Source organism: Dendrobates tinctorius, unplaced genomic scaffold (genome assembly GCF_039654945.1).
Source record: "Dendrobates tinctorius isolate UK_male_01 unplaced genomic scaffold, ASM3965494v1 ptg000231l, whole genome shotgun sequence".
NCBI classification, from domain to species: Eukaryota; Metazoa; Chordata; class Amphibia; order Anura; family Dendrobatidae; genus Dendrobates; species Dendrobates tinctorius.
The window spans coordinates 10,472,459-10,492,925 of record NW_027361898.1 but is presented as its reverse complement, the minus strand read 5'-3'; positions in this window follow the sequence as shown (position 1 = coordinate 10,492,925).

Here is a 20,467-nt window from a genome sequence, read left to right as displayed (position 1 = left end):
GGCTACTTTACCAATGAATACATTATTTTTTCTAAAAGTTCATGTTTTAGCTTTTTTTTCCCATAGTAAATAGAAATTGTCAGGCTGAAAATAGGTCCAAATTGACATCTGCCCTCAAGGCATCAGAGTTGTGAAATGTCCCAATTCTGTGTGTTCTCAGGAAGGCCCCCTGGGGTCAGAGACCAGGAAACTGCCATTTCTCAGGATAACATATGTGTGACCTTTCTGAAGAGCTGCAGCCTGGAAACATATGCTAGTTAACTGCTGGCTATACATATGCATATTTTCGCTACACCTAAGTCTTACACACATAGATTGTATACCAACAGAAAGGAGGGTGGTGGAGGCTTGATAAGCATCCAAGCCGCCATCATGGATGAAAGAAGGAGTATCCAGGAAATATATCCAAAAGATTTCACCAAAAGATGAGATGCTGAGAGAAACTATAAGGCTTCCTTCCTGGAAGGAAGAACAGGAACATGAAGCACCATGGTAAGGCAAGCCACTGCATGAAATGTACCATTGACAGATAATGGAGGTGGCTGACATGGAGAAATCCTACTAATGACTGTAGAAAGCTGGACTCCAAGACAGCACAGAGGCCCTAATCATAGCAGCACAAGAACAAGCACTAAGTACCAGATCCATAGAAGCAGGAATCTACCACACAAGACAAGACCCAAGGTGCAGACTTTGCAAAAAAACCTCAGAAACCATCCTAAACATAGTGGCAGGATGCAAAATGCAAGCAGGAACAGCGTATACCAAACGCCACAACCAAGTAGTGGGAATTATATACAGGAACATCTGCACAGCATATCTGGTAAGCCCGCCTAAGTCCAGGTGGGAGACCCCAGAAAAAGTGGTGGAGAATGAAAGGGCTAAAATCCTGTGGGACTTCAAGATCCAGACAGAAAAGCAGGTGTTGGCTAACCAACCAGACACTATGACAAGGATCAGAAGACAGCAATAATAATAGATGTGGCAGTGCAAAGTGACAGCAACATCAGAAAGAAGGAATATGAGAATCTGGAGAAATACCAGGGCCTCAGAGGAGAACTGGAGAAGATGTGGAAGGTGAAGGCAACAGTGATTCCAGTGGTGATAGGGGTCACTGCTACATGTACTCCTAATTGGCTACAACTAGTGAGTGCTCAACCCGAGCAACAAGCCCAATGTAAGTCTATGGGAAACCTGAGCATTTTTGCTGTGACCCCCCATGGGGTCTTTTTACGGTCTAGAAATGTCGGAAATCAATGGGAACAGTGCTCAAATAACATGGCAACATATTGGGGAAGACCCCTGGAAGCACTTATGACTCCCAGGTCACAGCTCTGGACAATGTTGTCAGAGTCTTCTGCTGCTTTTACAGGCACACAATAAAACATACAGAAACAAAACCAAATAGGATTTTCCTGGGAAATATGTTAAGTAACATTCTTTCCAAGGTAATGATTTGTATGTAAGGCAAAATAAATAACCCAAAACAAAAATGTTCCTGCATTACTTGGGCTTTGTTCACACGTAGTGTTTTTGATGCGTTTTTCAACTTTAGCATTGCTTTCAACCAAGACAAATGCAAACACTGGGAATTGTTATTTTAACATTTTACAGCCTTAGCTGGCCATGTGGTGTGTGACACATCATCAGGCACATCCTGTTTCATTTATGAAGGAGGGACTCTGAAAGTCAAAAAGCCTATTTTTATAGGACCATCAGGCGGCCTTTACTATTCTTAAAGGGCCAGCAGTCGGCCCTCACTATTCTTAGAGAGCTATCAACCGGCTATGCTTTGTTGTTCCCGTTTATTAAACAGTGGGTCTCTTATACTGTTATTGTGTAAGCAGTGAGTGGCAGGGGTGCCCAAAATTTGGACGAAGTTCCCAGTATTCATTTGGTACTCCCATAATGTTTGCCTATGAAGTGAATGCAAGGCATGCTCCAAATTTGGACGCACCACAACATCCCTTTGAACCGACGTCATGGATGGCCACATGAAACCAAAGTTCCCATTATTAATTTGGCATGCCCATAATGTTTGTGTCACTTTGCTGTTGGACTCAGTAGATGGTGCTCCTGCCTCGGCTGCTGGGAGGTGCCAGACTTCTTCGACTGGTGGTGCCGGTGTTAGGAAGGCTATTGTCACGTCGCCGTTGGACTTGGTGACTGGTGCTCCTGCCTTGGCCACTGGGAGGTGCCAGACTTCTTCGACTGGTGGTGCCGGTGTTAGGAAGGCTATTGTCACGTCGCCGTTGGACTTGGTGACTGGTGCTCCTGCCTTGGCCGCTGGGAGGCGCCGGACTCCTTCGACTGGTGGTGCCGGTGATAGGAGGGCTATTGTCATGTCGCCGTTGGACTCGGTGGCTGGTGCTCCTGCCTCGGCCACTGGGAGGCGCCGGACTCCTTCGACTGGTGGTGCCGGTGATAGGAGGGCTACATCCTCATATGGTCCCGCTCCTTTGATGCATGCCTTTGTCGTTGGGCATTGCCGTGCTTCTCCTGTGGGTGATGTTGGTGACAGAGAAGGGGTCCCTGCGCAGGCGTCTGGTCGGCTCAGGCTTCGCTCTTCTGTCAGATGTGAAGTGGTTGGTGCCAGTCGTGCATCACCATCTGGCCTGGTTCTGGGGGCGGTCCAGATTAGGTCAACAGACTGTGAGCCTATAAGAGGTAGCCGTGTCCTTCAAATTCTTTGGAGCCTGTCCTGCAAGCCGCCAGATATAGTCTTGGTTTCCGCAGTGATCTAGTGTTTAATTACTATTTTGACTCTGACCTTAGCTTGGATTTTTCGACCCTTCTACAGCTTGCCGATTTTGTACCTCTGCTGCTCACCTGGTTTTCACTTCGACTCCTGACTGCGCTTTCAGTCCCGTTTATTAGTCCCTTCCTAGCGACCGTCCTGCTCCTGTCCGCTGCTCTCATAGGCAGCTACCCCTTGGGCTCCGCTGTAATTCCAGATCCCTGTATGGAGGTAAAGGGTCTCAGGGTTTCTTGGTGCTATCTTACTTGCAGCTCAGACTCGCAACAGACGGACGTTACATTATATCTGGCCCAAAACCGTTTTTATGTATATCCAGAATATATATAAAAGCATTACCTTACCTTTCCTTGAAATTTTTCCTCTCTTCTTTATTCTGCTGCTAAAGCTTCAGCTTCATTGCTCAGTACTGATCACTCTCATCATCTTGTACTAACATGCTGCACAAGCCACAGTCTGGAGACCTCTGGGAAAACGCTGGACGTCAGAAGTCTTCACTTCCGGGACGCCAGAAGTCTTCACTTCCGGGACGTCAGAAGTCTTCACTTCCGGGACGCCAGAAGTCTTCACTTCCGGGACGCCAGAAGTCTTCACTTCCGGGACGTCACCACCTGGGTAGCTCTAGTCATGCCTGCCCAGGTGCCCAGGTATTGCCAGCTTATGCGGCCAAAGTCTTTTTACCTACTTCTTTGAACTACCTTAAGAAATGTGTGTTTTGAGGCTTATGTAGATAGTGGTTCAGAAGGGAATTTGATAGATTCCCTGGTAGCAAGGAATCTTGAAGTACCACTACTAAGGGTTGATGCCCCCATTAAAACCACCGCAATTAATGGCACACCTATTGTCCAGGGTGGAGTGTTTGTCACTAAGGAAGTATCAATGTTGGTGGGATCATTACATGCTGAACGTGTCATTTTTTGTTATCAATGATTTATCATCTGCAGTTATTCTGGGTATGCCATGGTTACGCAAACATAATCCAGTCATAGACTGGCACTTGGGTGATTTAATTTCTCTGGTCCAGAACATCTGACCAGGAAAGACTACATAGCAGACAGTTTACAAAAAGGGTTTATTAGACCATCCACCTCACCAGTTGGGGCCGGGTTCTTTTTTGTGGAAAAGAAAGATGGTGGACTCAGACCTTGCTTTGATTACCGTGAGTTAAACGCAATCACTGTGAAAAAACAGTATCCGCTTCCACTCATCCCTGATCTTTATAATCAGCTGTTGGGAGCCCGTTGGTTTACTAAACTTGACCTCCAAGGAGCATATAATCTTGTCCGTATCAGAAAGGGAGATGAGTTGAAGACCGCGTTTAACACACCCCTCGGCCACTTTGAGTATCTCGTAATGCCGTTCGGGCTCAGTAATGCACCTGCAGTGTTTCAGAATTTTGTGAACGATATTTTCAGAGACATCTGTGGTGTATATGTGGTTGTTTATTTGGATGACATCCTGATTTATTCCTTCCTACCTTATGACGCACGTCCAACATGTCTCTTCTATCCTCCAGAGACTTAGAGAGCATTCTTTATTCGCCAAACTAGAGAAATGTGTCTTCATGACCGAGGAGATACAGTTTCTGGGGTATATTTTGTCAGCTAAAGGGTTTCGCATGGATCCTTCTAAAATCCAACCTATTATGGAATGGGTACAACCCAAGTCTCTAAAGGCACTGCAGCGATTTCTGAGTTTCACTAACTACTATCGTAAATTCATTAAAGGTTTTTCCCGAGATAGCCAAATTACTCACTGATTTGACTCGGAAAGGGGCGGATGTGGTTAACTGGAAGCCTGAAGCACTTCATGTGTTTTCTGTATTAAAGGAATGTTTCTCCTCTAACCCGATATTGGTTAAGCCTGATATGGACTGCCCCTTTATGGTAGAGGTAGATGCCTCTGAAGTTGGAGTAGGAGCAGTCCTATCGCAAGGCACTGCATCCCTCACTCAACTTCGTCCGTGTGCCTTCTTTTCCTGAAAATTCTCTTCCACCGAGAGGAATTATGATATAGGTAATCGGGAATTATTGGCAATCAAATGGGCCTTTGAGGAATGGCGCCACTTCCTCGAAGGTGCAAAACATAAGATCACTGCAATTATTGACCACAAGAACCAGACCTACTTGGAGTCAGCAAAAAGACTGAATTCTAGACAGGCAAGGTGGGCCTTGTTCTTCTCTAGATTTGATTTTGTTATCACTTTCCGACCAGGTACTAAAAATGAAAGGGCTGATGCCCTTTCTCGAAGTTTTTGCCCCTTACCAGTCGAGGACTCTGAACCAACTCCAATATTAGCCAAGGGGATTGTTATTTCGACTGTGTCTTTGGATCTTCTGGAAGAGATCCAAAGATCCCCAGAACAAGCTCCTGACACTACGCCTCCCCAAAAACTATTTGTCCTGGCCACATTCTGCCTTCAAGTTCTGAATGAATCACATGATTCCGTCCTTGCAGGGCATCCAGGTATCAATAACACATCAGACTTGTAACCAGGAATTTTTGGTGGCCAACTATAGTAAAGGACTGTAAGGACTATGTACTGGCTTGTGAAACCTGTGCTTGTGCTAAGTCTTCCCATAATTACCCTGCCGGGTGGCTCCAGTCCTTGCCTACCCCTGAGGGTCCTTGAACTCATATCTCCATGGACTTTATTACTTACCTACCCCTCTCAGAAGGGAAGACGTGTATCTGGGTGGTGGTGGATAGATTCAGTAAGCAGTGTCATTTTGTTCCTTTGTCTGGATTACCTAATTCTTAGACCCTGAACAAACTATTCATTACTCATGTTGTACGATTGCATGGTGCTCCTGTGAAAATTGTGTCCGACAGGGGCACCCAGTTCGTTTTGAAATTTTGGAGGGCATTCTGTAAATGGATAGGAATTGAATTGTGCTTTTCCTCTGCCTATCACCCTGAAACCAATGGTCAAACCAAGCGCACCAACCAAGCTCTTGAGCAGTATCTATGTTGTTATGTCTCCGAGCATCAGTCCGATTGGGTGGAACACCTGCCGCTAGCAGAGTTTGCCATGAATAATCAGTACCAGGAGTCCATCAAGACTACCCCTTTCTACTGTAATCATGGGCTGCACCCGTGCTTTGGCTCGTTTTCTTCTAAGATGTCAGATTCCCCTGGGGTAGAAAGGTCCATAGATCAGTTAAAAACTATCTGGTCGGAAGTCAACGTAAACTTGAAAGGGGCTCAGACTAGACAAGCTTCTTCTGCTAATAGATGGCGCTCCAAGGGCCCGGATCTGGGAGTTGGGGACAAAGTTTGGCTTTCTACAAGGAATATTAAGCTCAAAGTGCCGTCTGCCAAACTAGGTCCCAGGTTTATTGGTCCGCATAAAATTATTTAGGTTATTAACCCAGTAGCCTTTCGTCTGAAGCTCCCTCAATCATTTAAACTGCCCAATGTATTCCATAAGTCCCTTCTCAAGTGCACCGCTCTCCAATTCGTCCTGTCCAGTCCCCTCCTCCGGTTTTGGTCAGGGGTGCTTTAGAATACGAAGTCCAAAAAATCCTTGATTCCCACTTAGTGAAAGGATCCGTGCAGTATCTGGTGCATTGGAAGGGCTACTGTGACATCGGTGGCCGAGCCCGCCGATGTCTCTTCTGCGGCGGCGACCGCCGCTGCCGCTCCCCACCGCCGCCCTCCCGGCGGCGTGTGCTCTTACCCGACCTGCCGTGCTGCAGCATCCCTGCGCTCTGTCTCTAGGTCGCGGGTGCGCGCTTGCCCGCTTCCTTCATCCAGCGGTGGGCGTCGCTGAAGGCGGGGCCTACCGCCCACTTCCTTGCCAGTGGGTATTTCAGGCATCCTCCCTATGGGGAAGACGCCTGATGATTGTGTGGCTACTCTGCGCTCTCTGGCCGCTATAGTTTTCCTATAGTACATCTGCCTGCCTTGTGTCTTGCTCAGTTCCCTCTGTCAGCCTTGTGTCTCGCTCTGTTCCCCCCTCGCCTGTCTCAGCCATGACCTCTCCGCTCCTACTCTCCTCCCTGTGGCTCTTCCTCCGTACCCCCTTGCCACCTGTAGCAACGTTTTGCTACCTTATTATTAGCCACTGGCTAGTTCCTCCGTTACCCCGTCCCGGTACCCTGGTCTCTGTCCTGTCTTGTCCTTCGAGCCGTCCCTCTTGGTACCGGCTGTCGCGGTTCTGCCCCCTGCGGTCCTGCCCCTAACGATCCCTGTATAGGGGTCGGTCTTCACCTGGCGTGCCCGGCCCAGGGGCTCCTGTTATGATTGAGTCACCGTAGGAGGCAAAAACAGAAATGCTAGCTAAGTCCAGAAAACCAGAGAAGTTGGCAGCTATCGGATTGCAGACCCCTGAACCTATCAACACAACTAGCAGTAGCCGTGGGGGGTTCCTACGATGCCCTAGTCCCCTCGATCACAGCCAGAGGACTAAATAGCCTAAAGACAGAAAGGGAAATCTAAACTGCCCCAGAGCAGACCCCAAAGCAAAAGGCAGCCCCCCACATATAATGACGGCGAAGCAAGAAGAAAGAACACAACACAGACAGAAAGATAGACTGAGCAAAGACGGGGCCCAAGCTAACTAGATAGGAAAGGACAGGAAGGCTGCTGTCTGCAATCCGTGAAAAACCCTATGAAAATAAGAGCCAACAGACTGACAGTGAAAAAGGCCCTGAAGACGCTAGGCTTCAAAAAGACTATGTCAGTACTCAGGAATATTCTGAAGACAGAGCAACCGGCAAAAGGAGATTCAGCTCACCCCAGCAGGGAATGGCAGAATCCAGAAAAGCAAGGCAAACAAAAACAAAACACAAATGCTAAAAGGCAAAGCAGAAAACTTAGCTTTAGAGGAGCAGGAATCAGACTGGTCTCCTAGAAGTCCACAGAGAAATCACCTGCAGGGCAGAAGGGCGTCGACAGCCTTATATCCAGTCCGTGACTCCACTCAGCCAGTCATCATCATTAGGCTCAGGTGCCTGATAATCAGGCTCATTACCTTCCTTTACCAGAATAGGGAGTTCACCAGACCTCAGTGACGAAGGGGAAAATGAACTCACAACAGTACCTCCCCCTTGAGGAGGGGTCACCGAACCCTCAACCACGCCACCAGGGCGATCAGGGTGAGCCCGATGAAAGGCACGCACCAATCTTTTGGCATGAATATCAGAGGCAGAGACCCAGGAATTATCCTCCTGACCATAACCCTTCCACTTAACCAAATACTGGAGTCTCCGTCTAGCCAGACGGGAATCCAGTATTTTCTCTACCTCATATTCCATGTTACCTTCAACCAATACAGGGTCCGGAGGTGCCACCCCAGGAACAACTGGTTCAACAAACCTCTTCAACAAGGACTTATGGAACACATTATGGATTTTAAATGTGACAGGAAAAGCCAAACGAAAAGAGACCGGATTAATAATCTCCAAAATCTTGTAAGGTCCAATAAATCTAGGCTTAAACTTAGGAGAAGCCACCTTCATAGCAATATTTTTTGATGATAACCACACCATATCACCAATCTTAAACTGGGGACCAATGGTTCTATGTCGATTTGAAAACCGCTGGGCCTTTTCCTGGGAGAGAGATAACTTATCCACCACTTGGTCCCAGATCTGGTGCATTCTCTCCACCACAGTGTCAACACCTGGGCAGGCAGAAGGCTCCACCTGCCCTGAAGAAAATCGAGGATGAAACCCAAAGTTACAAAAAAAAGGTGACATCAAAGTGGCAGAACTAGCTCTATTATTTAAAGCAAATTTGGCCAAGGGCAAAAATGAAACCCAATCATCCTGATCAGCGGAAATAAAACATCTCAAATACGACTCCAAGGTCTGGTTTGCTCTCTCTGTCTGCCCATTGGTCTGAGGGTGAAAAGCAGAGGAGAAGGACAACTGAATTCCCAGCTTGGAACAGAAAGTCCTCCAAAATCTAGACACAAACTGAACTCCTCAGTCAGATACAATGTTCTCAGGAATCCCGTGCAAGTGAACCACCTGTTGCAAAAACAGGGGCACCAACTCAGAGGAAGACGGCAACTTAGGGAGTGGTACAAAATGAACCATCTTAGAGAACCTATCACAAATCACCCAAATAACAGTCATTCTTTGAGAGACCGGCATATCAGAGATGAAATCCATTGAAATATGGGTCCATGGCCTCCTGGGGACCGGCAAAGGCATCAACAACCCACTAGAGCGAGAACAAGATTTAGACCGGGAGCAAGTCCCACAGGACTGCACAAAATTCCTGACATCATGAGACAAGGTGGGCCACCAAAAAGAGCGACTCACCAGATCTCTAGTACCAAAAATACCTGGATGACCAGCCAATGCAGAGCAATGAACTTCAGACATCACTCTCTTCTTCCACTGGTCAGGAACATACAACTTTCCACTGGGACAACGCTCAGGTTTGTCCTCCTGGAACTCTTGCAGAGCACGTCTCAAATCGGGCGAGATGGCAGAAAGAACTACCCCTTGCCTAAGATGGTAGCAGGCTTGGTCACCACAGGAGAATCAGCAAAGAAGCTCCTAGAGAGGGCGTCTGCCTTGACATTCTTAGTTCCAGGAAGAAAAGAGAACACAAAATCAAAACGTGTAAAAAACAAGGCCCACCTAGCTTGTCTAGGGTTCAAGCGTTTAGCCGACTCTAGGTAAATCAAATTCTTTTGGTCAGTGAGGACCACAACTTGATGTTTAGCTCCCTCCAACCAATGTCTCCAATCCTCAAATGCCCATTTCATGGCCAACAGTTCCCGATTCCCCACATCATAGTTACGTTCAGATGGAGAGAACTTTCGGGAAAAGAAAGCACAGGGATTCATTTTAGATGATACAGGATCCTTTTGGGACAAAACAGCTCCTGCACCAATCTCAGAAGCATCCACCTCTACCTGGAACAGGAGTGAGACATCAGGTTGCCGCAAAACCGGGGCGGAGGTAAATCTTCGCTTCAGCTCCTGAAAGGAAGCAACAGCCTCCGGAGACCAATTCAACACATCAGCACCCTTCTTAGTCAGATCAGTCAATGGCTTGGCAATACTAGAAAATTTTGCTATAAATTTCCGATAAAAATTAGAAAAACCCAAAAACTTCTGGAGGGCCTTCAAAGAAGTGGGCTGAACCCAATCATAAATGGCCTGTACCTTGGCCGGGTCCATTTCAATAGTTGACGGAGACAAAATAAATCCCAAAAATGAAATCCTCTGTACTCCAAAAAGGCATTTCGATCCTTTGACATACAGGGAATTCTCCCTCAAGATCCGGAACACAGTCTGAATATGTTCCACATGAGAATCCCAATCCTTGGAGAAGATCAAAATATCATCCAGATAGATAATCAAAAATTTAATCGACAAAGTCTCGGAAAATATCGTTCATGAAGCACTGGAAGACAGAAGGGGCATTAGTGAGCCCAAAAGGCATCACCAGGTACTCAAAATGTCCCTCCGGAGTATTAAACGCCGTCTTCCATTCATCCCCCTGCTTAATGCGGGTAAGATTATACGCCCCCCTGAGGTCAAGCTTGGTAAACCAGCAAGCACCTCTAACTCTAGAGAATAGATCCGAAATCAGGGGTAACGGATACTGATATTTAATAGTAATTTTGTTGAGGGCACGATAATCAATACAAGGCCTTAAAGAACCATCCTTTTTGGCCACAAAAAAAAACCGGCACCTAAGGGTGAAGAGGCTGGTCTAATAAGACCCTTCTCCAACGCTTCCTTAATATAGGACCGCATAGCCTCGTGCTCGGGTACAGATAAATTGAAGAGCCGACCCTTGGGAAATTTACACCCCGGGCTCAGTTCAATTGCACAGTCATAACTCCTATGAGGAGGCAAGGACGCAGACTCATTCTCACTAAATACATCATAAAAGTCCGCCAAATAGTCAGGAACATCATGCGACTGAGGAGAGGTGGAAAAAACCGGAGCCTCACTAAAGGCACACCGACAACCCCAACTCACCACAGACACAGATTTCCAATCCAAAACTGGATTATGAATTTGCAACCAGGGAAACCCCAGAACAACGGCGTCATGCAGACCATGCAACACCAAAAATCTGCAATTTTCTTGATGGTCTGGGGCGACCCGCATGACCACCTGGGACCAAAACTGAGTTTTATTTTTTGCCAAAGGAGTAGCATCAATCCCCCTCAAAGGGATAGGCGTCTGCAGAGGTGTCATCGGAAATCCACAACGTTTAGCAAAATCCAAGTCCATTAGGTTTAGCGCTGCTTCCGAATCCACAAAAGCCTTGGCGGAAAATGTGGACAGGGAGCAGACCAGAGTAATTGCCAGAGGAAACTTCGGTTGAACACCACCAACAGAAAACGTGTGTGCAAAGCGTTTCTCTCGTTTAGGACAAACAGAAATAATATGCGAGGCATCTCCACAGAAAAAACACAGCTATTACGCCTTCTGAACTCCTGACGTTGCGCCTTAGACAAAACTCTATCACATTGCATAGGTTCAGACGTCTGTTCAACCGGTGGCAACACCTCTCGTGCAATCCTGCGTTCACGTAAACGCCGATCAACCTGAATGGCTAATGACATAGAATCGTCCAGACCAGAGGGAACAGGAAATCCCACCATAGTATCTTTTACGGCTTCTGACAAACCCTTACGAAAGAGAGCAGCCAAGGCATTATCATTCCAGGTAGTAAGGACCGCCCACTTTCAGAACTTTTGACAGTACAACTCTGCAGAATCTCGACCCTGGTTCAATGCCAACAGGGTCTTTTCAGCCTGATCAATAGCATTAGGTTCGTCATACAACAACCCCAAGGCTTGAAAGAACGCGTTCACATTAGTCAGAATAGGATCATCTGGTTTCAAAGAAAACGCCCAATCCTGGGGATCGCCACGCAGCAAAGACATGACAATTTTAACCTGCTTCGCGGAGCTCCCTGACGAGTTAGGCTTCAAGGCAAAAATAATTTACAATTATTTTTGAAACTCAAAAATTTAGATCGATCCCCAAAGAATACATCAGGTGTAGGGATCTTTGGTTCAACAGCATGCGAACGAGCAAGGTAGGCGGAAATTCCCCGCACTTCCGCAGCGAGCTGCTCCACACGATCAGAAAATTGCTTTATCTCCATTGAGAGAAAAAAAAAATTCCCCCTACGGCCTCAGAGATTTAGAGGAAAGAATATACACACACTCTCTCTTTTTTTTTTTTTTAAACACAATTCTTTCCTGCTATTGAGTACCCTAGGATCTGCGGTATGGCGGGTGATTCTGTTATGATTGAGTCACCGTAGGAGGCAAAAACAGAAATGCTAGCTAAGTCCAGAAAACCAGAGAGGTTGGCAGCTATCGGATTGCAGACCCCTGAACCTATCAACACAACTAGCAGTAGCCGTGGGGGTTCCTACGATGCCCTAGACCCCTCGATCACAGCCGGAGGACTAAATAGCCTAAAGACAGAAAGGGAAATCTAAACTGCCCCAGAGCAGACCCCAAAGCAAAAGGCAGCCACCCACATATAATGACGGTAAGCAAGAAGAAAGAACACAACACAGACAGAAAGATAGACTGAGCAAAGACGGGGCCCAAGCTAACTAGATAGGAAAGGACAGGAAGGCTGCTGTCTGTAATCCGTGAAAAACCCTATGAAAATAAGAGCCAACAGACTGACAGTGAAAAAGGCCCTGAAGACGCTAGGCTTCAAAAAGACTATGTCAGTACTCAGGAATATTCTGAAGACAGAGCAACCGGTAAAAGGAGATTCAGCTCACCCCAGCAGGGAATGGCAGAATCCAGAAAAGCAAGGCAAACAAAAACAAAACACAAATGCTAAAAGGCAAAGCAGAAAACTTAGCTTTAGAGGAGCAGGAATCAGACTGGTCTCCTAGAAGTCCACAGAGAAATCACCCGCAGGGCAGACGGGCGTCGGCAGCCTTATATCCAGTCCGTGACTCCACTCAGCCAGTCATCATCATTAGGCTCAGGTGCCTGATAATCAGGCTCATTACCTTCCTTTACCAGAATAGGGAGTTCACCAGACCTCAGTGACGAAGGGGAAAATGAACTCACAACAGGCTCCTGACCCGCGACCCAGAGGGTCCACTCTCGGACGTACTCGGTTCCCGAACGTCACAGCTACGGTCCAGAGGAAAGGTCCTGGGTGCCTGCCAGTAACGTCCATGCCAAGGGTTTGATCAGGAAGTTTCATCTCCTTCATCCCAACCAACCGTGTTTTGAGGGTCTGGAGGCCCCTCTTAGAGGGGGGGTACTGTCACGTCGCCGTTGGACTCGGTGGCTGGTGCTCCTACAAACACAGTTCAGTGGAGCCAAAAAAATGCCACAATTTTTAGCCTACATATAGGTGAGTTATGTGATGAAGATCCCTCACTTTTTAATATCTGGCCTATATTATTTTTTCACAGCAGAATAGATTCAATAACTAGGCAAAAACAGTTCAATGAGCCCAAAAATGAAAACATTTTAGCCCACAGATAGGTGAGGCGTGTGATGGAGATCCACCCACTTTTTAAAATCTGGCCTGTATTTTTTTCACGGCAAAATAGTATGAATAACTTGGCTAAGACACAGCAAAAACAGTTCAATGGAGCCAAAAAATGCCACAATTTTTAGCCCACCGATAGTTGAGGTGTGAGATGGATATTACACGCTTTTTAATATCTGGCTTGTATTATTTTTTTTGCAGCGAAATTGTTTCAATAACTAGGGTAAGACACAGCAAAAACAGTTCAATGGAGCCCAAAACATGCCACAATATTTAGCGCACGGAGAGGTTAGGCGTGTGATGGAGATCCCCCACGTTATAATATCAGGCCTGTATTTTTTTCACAGCAAAATAGTGTCAATATCTAGGGTAAGACACAGCAAAAACAGTTCAGTGGAGCCAACAAATGCCACAATTTTTAGCCCACAGATAGGTGAGGCGTGTGACGGAGATCCCCCCACTTTTTAAAATCTGGCCTGTATTTTTTTTTCCACAGCCAAATAGTTTCAATAACTTGGCTAAGACACAGCAAAAAACAGTTCAATGGAGCCAAAAAATGCCACAATTTTTAGCCCACAGATAGGTGAGGTGTGAGATGGATATCCCACACTTTTAAATATCTGGCTTGTATTATTTTTTTCGCAGCAAAGTTGTTTCAATAACTAGGCTAAGATGCATCAAAAACAATTCAATGGACCCCAAAACATTCCACAATTTTTAGCCCACAGAGAGGGGAGGCATGTGACGGAGATCCCCCACTTTTTAATATATGGCCTGTATTTTTTTTCCCAGCAAAATAGTGTCAATAACTAGGCTAATAGAAAAATGATGGGGAAAGCTAGCCAATGCTGTCAGGAAAATGAATATATCAGTAATGCAAAACCTGACACTTAAAAATTTATTCAAACTTGCAAATTTTATTTATGTCATCAGTCACACAGTACCAACGTTAACGTTTCGGCCTAACCGACCTTTGTCAAGGTCTTTATCTAAATAAAACATGACAGTAATTACAATTAAATAACACAAATATTATGTACATAAGATCACACTTGATTCAATGACTGATATATAATGCATTACGAAAGTATTTGGCTCCCTGGAACTTTTCAACCTTTTCCCACATATCATGCTTCAAACATAAAGATACCAAATGTAAATTTTTGGTGAAGAATCAGCAAGTGAAATACAATTGTGAAGTTGAACGAAATGTATTGGTTATGTTAAATTTTTGTGGAAATTCAAAAAACAATATAATTCGGCCCCTTTACTTTCAGTGCAGCAAACTCACTACAGAAGTTCATTGTGGATCTCTGAATGATCCAGTGTTGTCCTAAATGACTAGTGATGATAAATATAATCCACCTGTGTGTAATCAAGTCTCCGTATAAATGCACCTGCTCTGTGATAGTCTCAGGGTTCTGTTTGAAGCACAGAGAGCATCATGAAGACCAAGGAACACAACAGGCAGGTCCGTGATACTGTTGTGGAGAAGTTTAAAGCCGGATTTGGATACAAAATGATTTCCAAAACTTTAAACATCCCAAGGAGAACTGTGCAAGCGATCATATTGAAATGGAAGGAGTATCATACCACTGCAAATCTACCAAGACCCGGCTGTCCTTCTAAACTTTCATCTCAAACAAGAAGAAGACTGATCAGAGATGCAGCCAAGAGGCCCATGATCACTCTGGATGAACTGCAGAGATCTACACCTGAGGTGGGACAGTCTTTCCATAGGACAACAATCAGTTGTACACTACACAAATCTGGCCTTTATGGAAGAGTGGCAAGAAGAAAGCCATTTCTCAAAGATATCCATAAAAAGTGTTGTTTAAAGTTTGCAACAAGCCACCTGGGAGAGACACCATACATGTGGAAGAAGGTGCTCTGGTCAGATTAAACCAAAATCGAACTTACGATATGTTTGGCGTAAAGGCAACACAGCTCATCACCCTGAACAAATCATCCCCACTGTCAAACATGGTGGTGGCAGCATCATGGTTTTGGCCTGCTTTTCTTCAGCAGGGATAAGGAAGATGGTTAAAATTGATGGGAAGATGGCTGGAGCCAAATACAGGACCATTCTTGAAGAGCACCTGTTGGAGTCTGCAAAAGACCTGGGACTGGGATGGAAATTTGTCTTCCAACAAGACAATGATCTCAAACATAAAGCAAAATCTACAATGGAATGGTTCACAAATAAATGTATCCAGGTGTTAGAATGGCCATGTCAAAGTCCAGACCTGAATCCAATCGAGAATCTGTAGAAAGAGCTGAAAACTGCTGTTCACAAACGATCTCCATCAAACCTCACTGAGCTTGAGCTGTTTGCCAAGGAAGAATGGGCAAGAATTTCAGTCTCTCGATGTACAAAACTGATAGAGACATACCCCAAGCGACTTGCAGCTGTAATCTCAGCAAAAGGTGGTGCAACAAAGTATTAAGTTAGAGGGGCCGAATAATATTGCACGCCCCACTTTTCAGTTTTTGAATTTCCACAAAAATGTAAAATAACCATAAATTTCGTTCAACTTCACAATTGTGTCCCACTTGTTGATTCTTCACCAAAAAATTACATTTGGCATCTTTATGTTTGAAGCATGATATGTGGGAAAAGGTTGAAAAGTTCCAGGGAGCCAAATACTTTAGCAATGCACTGTATCATGAAGTATCATGAGAGGAACAAAGATAGAGAATAACAAATAAAAAGACATAGAAATCAGCATAAGCAAATAATATAATAAAATAAAACATTTATATAAGGATTCCATCATCCATAATAGTATATAGCATAGAACTGTGAAGACATAAAAGAAAAGACCATATCACAAAATCTATGATCAATCTAACACTCAAAGCAGCTCTCAGGTTTAAAAGGAAAAGTGTAAAAAGTACTACAATAGGGAGCAAGTACCTGTGTGGCTTTAGATATAAAGTTTTAAAAGTCTGAGAAAAAAAAGAAAAAATTGAATATAAAATGTTGGAATAGAAAGGCAGTTTTGTACTTTAAGTATATGCATATGTGAACGCAGTAAACCAGAACAATACTGTACTAACCTGAAAGAGGAGATGTGCGGAAAACAAGAGCCACGCCATGACGTGCCAAGTGGGTGTGTCTTTTTATAAAAATGAGCGTCTATTTATAATAGCTAAACCGGGATCCTAATTCTGCACAGCTGTGAGGAAAGGAAGTGCGGCAATATGGAAGCCAAAGTGCGCTTGCGCACAATGTCACCACAGGACGGAAGTGGGGCATGATATGCCCAGAAACGGAAGTGTGGCATTAAATATGAAACTGCGCATGTGCGAAGGAAATGATTGCGCTGACGTGTGTACTCTGTAAGGACGGAAGTGGGGCAAAACATAACGATCCTCTTTTTACTAAAGTGCGCTTGCGTGCTATTGATAAGACGAGCTAAATGGATGCAAAGTTCTCTGGCCCATATTAAACTGTGACGCAAGTGTGTTATATGTAATGGTTAAAATAAAATTGATGAACACGTACCTAATTGTTATTCTTTATAACAAACGGGCAAATGTACCTCAAGTAAGGTGAAATAATGAAAGCACATATACTGTACATGTACTGTATATAAATACACATGTACACATTAATATACATACTCACATACATTATCCACATCTGCACATACATACAGTATAAACACATAGACACATCTACAACACAAACATATATACATATATATATCTAATATATAAAGCTCAATGTGGGTATGTATGTATGTATGTATGTATGTATGTATGTGTATATATATGTGTGTGTGTGTGTGTGTGTGTGTGTGTGTGTGTGTGTGTGTATGTGTGTGTGTATGTCCGGGATTGGCATCCGCACCGTCGCAGCTACAGCCACAAAATTTGGCACAGTCACACGACTGGACCCTGAGAGTGTCCTAGGCTATGTTGTGAGGTGAAATTTTAACCCTGCGCTTTCCAATTCACCAAACAATTTTACCCCTATCTACATAATACGGAAAAAGTGTATGTATGTATTGGCATCTGCACTGTCGTAGCTACAGCCACAAAATTTTGCACAGTCACACATCTGGACCCCGAGAGCATCTTAGGCTATGTTGTGAGGCGAAATTTTAACCCTGTGCGTTCCAATTCACCAAACAGTTTTGCCCCTATCTACATAAATGGAGAAAAAGTGTTTGTATTGGCATCTGCACCGTCATAGCTACAGCCACAAAATTTTGCACAGTCACACGTCTGGACTCCAAGAGCATCATAGGCTATGTTGTGAGACGAAATTTTAACCCCGCGCTTTCCAATTCACAAAACAATTTTGCCCCTATCTACATAATGGGGAAAAAGTGAAAGGAAAAGTGTTGGAGGCAAATTGACAGCTGCCAGATGTGAACAAGGGGGGGGACTTAAAGAATGAGAGCGATGGCGCCAAGCAGTATATACCGTACAGTTGCTAAGGTGGGGCCCTGACATGGGATACTCATCACACACGGGGATATGAACACACACAGAAAATACGCCACACACTACCACGTGCTTCAACACATACACCACCCTCAGCACACATTTCACCACACATACACCAACCTCGCCACATAAAAGTCAAAACACAAAAGTCGCCACTCAAAACTCGCCACGCTGTCCCAGAGCTGTTTAAAAGATGAAAAATGAGCTGTGATTGGTTGCTATCAGCAACAGTTTTCTTTGTAGACAGTTGTGGTAACTGAGGCCTATTATTCTTATCATTTCTATGGTGTTATCGTCCTTCTGTAAAGCTGGAAATAACACAATTTATTACCGTGCCAACACAGACCACCCTCTGACACAGACTGCAGAGGGAGCCCAGTATCACAAAGGATAGGATTAGATACAAAGCTCAGCAGTCAGTATCACACAGGATAGGATTAGATACACGGCTCAGCAGACAGCATCACACAGAATAGGATTAGATACACAGCTCAGCAGTCAGTATCACACAGGATAGGATTAGATACGCAGCTCAGCACACAGTATCACACAGAATAGGAATAGATACACGGCTCAGCAGACAGTATCACACAGGATAGGATTAGATACACAGCTGAGCAGTCAGTAACACACATGATAGGATTAGATACACGGCTCAGCAGTCAGTATCACACAGGATAGGGTTAGATACAAGGCTCAGCAGACGGTATCACACAGGATAGGATTAGATACACGGCTGAACAGTCAGTAACACACGATAGGATTAGATACACAGCTCAGCAGAAAGTATCACACAGGAGAGGATTAGATACACGGCTGCTCAGCAGTCAGTATCACACAGGATAGGATTAGATACATGGCTGAGCAGTCAGTAACACACGATAGGATTAGATACACAGCTCAGCAGAAAGTATCACACAGGAGAGGATACTTGGGTAATTGTTTAGTTAATTTGTGTTGCAAATCTGTAGTGTTGAATATATGATGTGAAATGTTTTTATGTGCAATATAATCATTATAATTTGTTATAACTAACCACAGTTGGTTACTAGGCCCAGGCAACGCCGGGCTCTTCAGCTAGTATATATATGTATACACATTCATACATACATATAAATGCATACATATACACACACATATCCATACATACACATACATTATATCCAGTATACCTCCCTTTCTTTTAATCTTTGTATTCTGTTTCCACTTTCTGACCAGAGGTACACTATCAATCACCTGGTAGCGAAGTTGCGAGATATGAATACAATGGTGATCATCAAGTCGCATGTAACCAGAAGTGGTACCAGTGAAAAAAAAAAAAATAATGCTTCATCCTCAAGGCCCAGAATAGTTTCGTCCTTATGGGGTTAAACCTGTGGCAGGAAACAGAACATTAAATCTACACTGATGAGTCATATGGCTCAGTGAGTATTAAACTGAAAGAATCCCAACTATGAGTGATAATGTCATGTAGATATAAAGGTCTCCTACACATGGCCGACATGAATTCTATAATTAGAACAAGACAAAGATAATGCTTCTATATACATTCACATACTCATATAATAATGAGGCCAGACTGAAAGAACTTATCTGAGTTTTTGGAAATAAATTAGATTCTTGATATGAAATTAGAATAAAAAATGCATCAACATGGAATATATAATTAACAAGTACATGGTAATAGTAATAATATTCTGTATATAGCCAAATTATGTGTAGCAGTAAAGTGTCATCTTTGTCTGTACATGCAAAGAGTTAACAACATCTTGTATTAATATATCCAAGTGGAAGCGTGATGCCAAACCTTATAATAATACAATCCTATGAATGCTCAAAAGTCATGTTATTGACCTTCGTGTTTTTACCATGGACCCTTATTTCACGCCAAAGCTGAAGAAGGAAAATATACACCTAAGGCGAAACTGAAGGACTCCAAGATGAATTATACATAGAATCATAAAATGATAGAGTTGGAAGGGACCTCCTGAGCCATCTGGTCCAACCCCCTGCTCAATGCAGGATTCACTAAATCATCCCAGTGTCCAGGCTCTGTTTGAAGACCTCCATTGAAGGAGAACTCACCACCTCTCGTGGCAGCCTGTTCCACTCATTGATCACCCTCACGGTCAAAAAGTTTTTTCTAATATCTAATCTGTGTCTCCTCCCATTCAGTTTCATCTCATTGCTTCTAGTCTTTCCTTGTGCAAATGAGAATAAAGATGATCCTTCTACAATGTGACAGCCCTTGAGATATTTATAGACAACAATTAAGTCTCCTCTCAGTCTTCTTTTTTTGCAAGCTAAACATTCCCAAATCCTGCAACCATTCCTCATAGGACATAGTTTGCAGACTGGTCACCATTCTCTGAACTTGCTCCAGTTTGTTGATATGTTTTTAAAATGAGGTGCCAAAAACTGGACACAGTATTCCAGATGAGGTCTGACCAAAGACGAGTAGAGGGCAATAATGACTTCACGTGATCTAGACTGTATGCTTCTGTTATTACATTCCAGAATTCCATTTGCCTTTTTTTGCTGCTGCATCACACTGTTGACTCATGTTCAGTCTGTGATCTATTAGTATACCCAAGTCTTTTTCATGTGTGCTGTTGCTTAGCCCTATTCCTCCAATTCTGTATATGCTTTTTTCATTTTTATTGCCCAGATGTAGTACTTTGCATTAATCTCTGTTAAAAACCATTATGTTAGTTGCTGCCCACTTCTCCAGTTTATTTATATCTTTTTGAATCCTCTCTCTCTCTTCTCTAGTTTTAGCTATCCCGCCTAGC